The sequence below is a fragment of the Eucalyptus grandis genome, chromosome 4 (genome assembly GCF_016545825.1).
Source record: "Eucalyptus grandis isolate ANBG69807.140 chromosome 4, ASM1654582v1, whole genome shotgun sequence".
NCBI lineage: Eukaryota > Viridiplantae > Streptophyta > Magnoliopsida > Myrtales > Myrtaceae > Eucalyptus > Eucalyptus grandis.
In genome coordinates this window covers 3,733,085-3,739,261 of record NC_052615.1, presented here as the reverse complement: position 1 = coordinate 3,739,261, position 6,177 = coordinate 3,733,085, and the positions used below count along the sequence as shown (strand labels likewise).

General features: G+C 36.2%; 1 long non-coding RNA gene across 2 annotated transcripts; it reads left to right on the top strand.

Moving 5' to 3' along the window:
- Positions 1–339: 339 nt before the first annotated feature.
- On the top strand, positions 340–3,772 carry LOC120292772. 2 transcript variants are annotated; one of them, XR_005550375.1, is made up of 4 exons: positions 340–433; positions 1,944–1,997; positions 2,125–2,206; positions 3,171–3,772. It is a non-coding gene; the product is annotated as an uncharacterized LOC120292772 (long non-coding RNA). The 2 variants fall into 2 exon arrangements; XR_005550374.1 differs by having other exon boundaries at positions 2,102–2,206.
- Positions 3,773–6,177: the final 2,405 nt, after the last annotated feature.

Genomic DNA, 6,177 nt, shown 5'->3' with positions numbered 1-6,177 from the left:
CTTTACGGCGTAAACTTCACGCCTTTTGGAATTGGATGCCGTCTGTCCATGACTATGAGCATGAGGAGTCAACAACTTTAACATAATTTTACTTAGGTTTGAATATATAAAAGAATTATAAATAATATAATATAATATAATATATATAATATACATGGTTAGTCCAGGTTGGACCGACCCAAAACTCTCGGGACCAGGGACCAACCCGTACGGTGTTGGTCATGGAATTTCAGGACCAAGGACCGACCTGATTCCCTTGGGAACCGGACCAGACCGCGCAGGTTGGGCGGTCCAGTGGTCGGTCCAGGGTCGACCCTAAACCGCTGCTCACCCCTAATTGGTGATGTTAGCCCCGAAGATTTTGGTGACAGATGGGAGTTTTTATTAGCTGGTATTCTGAGATCCACAAGGATGGTATACCTTCTCTATAATGGTACGTTCCCTTGGGCTCTCTCCCTTTGCCATATTCAAGAAATGTGAATATTGTGTCAATTTCTTGAAGTCTTAAGTTGTTGAAGGATGAAAAAAATTTATGTTACTCATCACCCAATGTACAAAAGCATGATATTCTTAAAAATCATTGATCCAGCTTTTCTTTTCATGTGCTAATGTCAACTATGGCATGCTAGATATGCATCCAATAACTCCTCCGAGTTCCTTTTCAACTACCGACTACCTCTGGGCTTGTGATGGTCCTGTTATAGTATGCTTCATCCCCAGTATAGTCTTTACTTCCTCTTATTGCCAATAACAAGTATTTTTTTGTGGTCTTCAAGGGGTAATTTTTTGGGAAAGATTGGTTTTTTACTCTTCAGTGAAGTGATCGATCCTATTTAGAGCTGGATGAAGGTGCAAGCACACCCATCCTCCGTGCAAGCACACCCATCCACCCATGGAGATTTAGAACTGGCTTTTTGTAGCTTTATTATCTACTTTGAAGTCTCAATCATAAAAACTGATACACAGATGGCTCTTTTTTTGGTTCGATTACCCACTCAAAAAGTTTCAATCATACCAATTTTGTCAAAGAGCAAACCGCACCAGATTTGTAAATATATACTACTTTCTTTTGGCTTGATTGCCTGTTACCTAAGATACTCTTTCTTTGGTCAGAACCTAAGATACTTTACTGACCTTACTTCTGAACAAGACTTCCTAGAAAAAGCTTCTTTGTCCATCTTTCTTGGCAATTTCTAAAGGGTTCTCAAATTTGAGAATTACTTGTGTGATATTGGTTTCTAGTTTCAAAGGTTGTCTTTCACTTGAGCACCTTTTCATCATATTCAGTTCAAAGCAAATTTTTGAAACATATAGCACATTTGTTTAGAATGACATTTACTTTGGACTTACCTGTCAAATTTCCTGGACCATTCCAGCCACTGTGACATGCTAGATGCTTGGCTAGTTTCATCCAAAAGAAAAAACAAGAGAAGACAGAGTAAATTTTTAAGAGTTTTTTGGGTCACAGTGGACTGTGTACTGCGTGCCTTCTGGTTTTTTGTCTCTTGAGTTTCAGATTATTTGAAAAGTCGGAGATACCAATTGTTTGCATGCTAGTTTGCAGGAAAAGAATTGTAAACTCAGAGACTTATTCATGTGATAGCAACATTGGAGCCTTATCCTACTATGTGCAGTTGGTTCTTTATCACTTCATTTAGTAATCTATACTTTTTGATAGGATTGCAGAGATCTATGATTTGTTCTTCTGTTCTGTCAAATTAATTAACAACAGCTTAATTGTTCATGTTTTTCTCATTTTTAAAGAATCGATGGAGCTCACTTGTTAGTCTAACAGTAGTTTCTGTTGTGGGAAATGGGTTATGTTAGATTGGTTGCCTTCATGGTTGCTTTTATGAATTGATTGTCAGAACTTATACTCCATGAGTTGGACTTTTGTCCAAACTATGATCCAATTCCTATCCCTCTCTTTGTTGCTATGACAGGAAAGGAAATTCGAGGAAGAGGATGAAGCGCTTACTAAATCAATAGTATTCCATGTTAGTATTAAACCGCCCTTCTTTATTTGATTTCACTTCTCTGAAATGAACTATTTTTCGTTCTTTTTATTTATACTTATTAATTTGCTGGAACTTGCTTGCAGACATCCAAAGAGTTTGTCCGTAGGATCAAAGATGAAGATCCAGAGGATGAGGAAAATCTGACTCAACCTTCTGCTAGTGACGACGAATAATTGAACACTCTCAAGGTCACTAATGTTCTAATTGTCAGCATATTTGCTTCCCTGTCGGCTACCTTTAAGCGTGTGAATCTGTTGAGAAGTCTTAAATGCGTTAAGAATAAGTTCTGGCTGAACTGGTTATTTGCTTGACAAAACAAGGTGCTCATGTATAATTTAATAAAATGTATATGGTACTCTAATCTAAGTATAATCCAGGAGTGTATCTAAAAGTTTGTGTTCGTTTGAAGATACTCTATTGGAAATGCTGTTTTGGTGATCATCAACCCCTGATTCAGTATGGATTAAGTTTACAATTGTCTTGCTTTACTTGCATTAGATGCATATGCATTGACATGTGATCTGTATAGCATGCCTTTTTTTTGCTTAATCCATGTCATCTTATGTGCTTAATCTGTGTCACATGTATTGTCAGACATTTGCATGTTGAAGAATCAGCAACTTAAAAGAGTAAGAGTTATGAAATTACTTGAGAACTTTCAGGACCTAATTTTGGAGACCAAGAGATGTTCTAAAGTTGTTAGATCATAGTTTGTGAATCACATGTCATCAAGCGAAAAATGAGTCTTTTAATTGCCAGTACATGCATGTATTGCCAACTCTTACGAAAATATATGCCAAACCTCTCAGAAGAGCATGATTCACTGGTCTGCTGATTGTGTATACACTATTGATAAAACTGATAGTACCTCCATTTGATAATTAGGAAAGGTGGACATGCTTCATGGATTAGATTCTCTTCCATGTGGTTCTGGATTCTTCTCTATAGAATGACTAGCGTTCTTCAAATCTCCCCTCTACTTAGGAATACATATAATCAAGTTGGTTTCTCTTTCTCTGTGTAATTTTTTAGGATATTGTTATAGTTGTCTTTGGATTTAAGGTGAGCGTAAGTTGTTGATTTAATATGGAATTGTCTTCTGTTTTTGAGGCCTAGAGAAAAGCTTACTTATATGTATGATTTGAAATGCAGAAGAGGAAATTTTCTGAGGAATTTCTGGACAAGCAGACAGATTCCTTGACGAAAGCTACTTCCAGTGACATCTTGAATGACAGAGGCATTGCAAGTTTTTGAACATGTTTTCTTCAATTATGTTGGCTCTTCTGAATGATGGATGTGTTGAGACAGATCAGCTGGGCACTTCCCTTTTCCTGCAAGCGCTTTGGAATTTATTAAAATGAAGACGCCCTTCATGGAAGTAGGCTCGTATAAAGTAACTTTTTACATGTGGTGCTGGTTGTTTGTGCAAGTTTTCTGGTTACAGTTCCGTGTCTTTCCATCATGTCTGCACTCTGCAGTTCGAGTAAATTGTTGTCCACTTCTTCCTCTGTGCGAATTGCTGTGGTAAAGAAAGCTGGTCCAACTTCCAACCTGAGCATTGCACTCCAGTCTTTATGTGAATATGAAAGTAGTGATGATGAGGATTGAAACATTGGATACCATTTGTCTTCTTGATGTAGTAGCAGTTTTTCTATTCTGTCTCCCCTTTAATTTCTCACGGAAGGAAACAGAAATGCGAAACTGATGGGAACTTGGTCCGCATTGTCCAGATCATCATAATGAATGTTGCAGAATATGGTAAGTATCAACCAATGTTGATGTCTACAGCTACGGGATTCTCTTGCTCGAATTGTTTACAGGAAAGAGATCCACGGAAAGCACGTACATGGACAACTTCAACCTCCATTGTTTCATCAAAACGGCTATTCCAGATAGGCTCATGCAGTTCATAGATCTCTTACTAAATTCGCAAGAAGAGAGGGAGTTGGAGGACAACGGCAACATAAGCACGTGCTTGGCTATGATCCTTCGGATCGAGGTCATCTCTTCGGCTGCATCGTGAACGGATGGACTTAGAAAACGTTGCTGAACTGCACGGGGCCAAAACTTTCCTGCTCGGACGAGAGGTGGTACATTGTAGCAAAATGAGTGACAGAGAGAGCATGGTAGTCTAGGAGATCCCCTCGTCAGGGCAACATATCTAGAGGCTGAGAGAATAAATGTGGATATATGTGATTATATAATTAATGTGTTGTTAAATCATGTTTGTGCACACATAGATCTGTAGATCAATTAATAAATTTACGAAAAGATTAGATACGATCTTACACAATTTTTTGTCTTGTTTTCCTAAGTAATAGATTAGACAAGTGAGAAAAAAAAAATACAAAATAGAAATCTCAACAGGTGAATTTAGATGTATTAACCATTATATCAAATTACATCTAAACTAATAAATTATGTACTTTAATATGACATATTGTTCGGGGAACATTGTGTTAGATCAAGTGGGGTAATAATTTTTTTTTAAATCTTTGCCAATTAATGTAAACTATACCCTGATTAATGCCAAAAAGATGTGGGAGATAATGAAATTTGTCATGATATGAGCTCAACCTCAAGACTTGATCAACCACTGAGATGGTTAGCAGACAAGATCAAACCATGTGACTATCCTAGCTTAAGAAATTAGCGTTGGATAATTATCACAGGTGAAGAGCATACAAGACTATACCTAACTCTTCACTATAAAAGGTGAGGGAAAAGGCTGAATTTACCCTAACGATTCCCACTCTGATCTTGACAATTTAGAACTTTGCCAGACATCCTAGTTGGATATGAATAGTCCAGCATCCTATCGCCAGTAAGTCAAGTAATACTCACGTTGGAATAACCTACTACAAATCCATGACAAGGGCATTTGTTAGTGAATTTGAAAAAATCATAATGAGACAAAAAATATTGATAATGTCATAAATATAAATTTTGCATCCATATCTTGTCCCGTTCATGAGAGTTCTTTTTAGGCATTAGAAAGGAAGAGTCATGCATAAAAATAGTTTTTTTTCCTTGTTGTTAATGGAACAATGTGATATCCTTTAACAAAAATACATATGTGTGACGTGCATAACTAAATTTTTTGAAGCAGAATTGATGGACTTCGTAACTAAAAAGAAAACAAATAATCATAGCAAGACTCGATCGACTAAAAGATGTTGAATCAATTTTTATTTGAAAAACAAGATAGGAAACTTCTCTAACATTAATCAATCAAAAAGTCATAAAAAAATTAATCAATTGAATTACGAAACAAAGTCAAGCAACTATACATTATCAAACTAAGAAACTGAACTAATAAAGGATTATCTACAAAATGGATATGTTAAAGCAGGAAATGAGAATGCTTTAATGAAGAGAGTTGCACTAGAAATAGAAATTTCTCTAAAATTTCTAAGATTACCATGATAAATATTCCTACATACATACTTTGGACATGAGTAGCCTCTTTTCTACTCACTTCTTGCGAGGGATGCAACAATCACAATGCCAAGATGGCAATCTCATAATAGGAAAGATGATTTCAGCTCAGTGAAAATTTTTCTCACCATAATAAAGATAGTATTACCACAATGAAGATAGTTTCTTTCTTTCTTTATTTTTTGTTATTTTCCTATTCTTGAAATGAAAAAAATAGATTATCTTTGGTGATTTCTTTCTATATTAGGAAAAACAAAACATGGCATATAAATAATGCAAGCCACTTCGTTTTCGTATGTTTTAAAAGGACTTCTTATGCAGGGGCAAAATCATGGCCCTACCTACCGCTTGCCTTTTCTGTACACAATTTCCGTAAAAGGGTTTCGGATGGGTTTGGAGTGAACTTTTAAAATCCTCCTTTTAAGTTTCCTCGCTTGTTGCAAATCGTTGCAAGGTGGCACAGTTTCCTCAAAATTTTGGATAGCAATATAAATTTTGATGATATTTATATTTGTAACTCATTGGTCAAAAAACCAATCAAGAGAGTTAAAGGATGAAAAACATGATCACACTAATAATGGAAAAACACATGGAATTCCGTATGAATCACTTCATATAAATCACTTCTTTAACATCGATCAATCAAGGAAAACACCTAAGTTGGGAACTTTACATCATGAGGAGTGCAGACAACGTCATTCCCTGAAATTGACTGGACATA